General features: G+C 39.2%; 1 protein-coding gene across 1 annotated transcript in view; it reads right to left on the bottom strand.

The window, feature by feature from the left end:
* LOC147817407 (uncharacterized) overlaps positions 1-914 on the bottom strand; it is a gene marked incomplete at its 5' end in the record, with an annotated part of 28,617 nt that overhangs the window by 8,686 nt on the left and 19,017 nt on the right. The window lies entirely within an intron of this gene.

Here is a 914-nt window from a genome sequence, read left to right on the forward strand (position 1 = left end):
ATAAGAACTTCCTCCAACCACCTGTTCAACAAGCAACAAACAGAAAAGAGATGTTGTCATGTTTCCTCCTCCGACTCCCGGTGTCTTTCACACAACAACATGGCGCTGGTTCAGCTGATGACCAACTGTTAGGAAACGCTACAACGAAAGCCTGTAACTGATGATCTTACTTCACCATGAATCTTAAAACGTGGCAGATTGTTGTAACTGAGCGACTGGCTGAAACAAACCAGAACAATCAATTCACATCCTGTTCTGAATTTATTCTTTTAAAAAAGAAAAGAAGCAGTAACAGTCTGAGCTGGATCAATAAGGATATGGATCAGATCAAGATAAAATCCTAACGATACCCATCCCTACAGCTGCTTAATGTCTGACTGTGGGAGGATGAGCACATCACAGTTCAAACCCCTTCACTCTAAGTCTTGTTTAACCAGTGTTACTGTGTGATGATTATTGATTATGTTGCACAGTGAGATCAGTCACAGACATGTGAAGGATTACTTCATGTAAGTGTCTGATCATTAGTGGACGGAGCTTTTTAATCTCTTTGGTCCTTGTAGCTGATAAAAACTCTCATAAAGTCATAAAGTCGTTGCTGCTGCCTGAGAATTTACACTGAATAAGTGTTTGAGAAAATGTTTCTGCCTGAATCTGGGATTATTGATCATGCCAGTCCTTTAGATTTTCTGGAGTAAAATTATTCGTTTCGATTAATCGATTATTGGATAAAATAGTCAATAGATTAATCGTTAGAAAAATAGTGGTTAGTGGCAGCTCTACTCAAGTCTATGAAGGTTAGGTAGGATTTACTACAGGACTGCTGTATTAGACTGCATTAGTTTTAACTGGGTGTACTTAATAAACTGCCAACTCACACACACACACACACACACACACACACACACACACAC

This window comes from Seriola lalandi, unplaced genomic scaffold (assembly GCF_002814215.2).
Source record: "Seriola lalandi dorsalis isolate HSWRI2012SDOR001 ecotype SW California unplaced genomic scaffold, Sedor1 jcf7180002054963, whole genome shotgun sequence".
In the NCBI taxonomy this organism is placed as follows: Eukaryota; Metazoa; Chordata; class Actinopteri; order Carangiformes; family Carangidae; genus Seriola; species Seriola lalandi.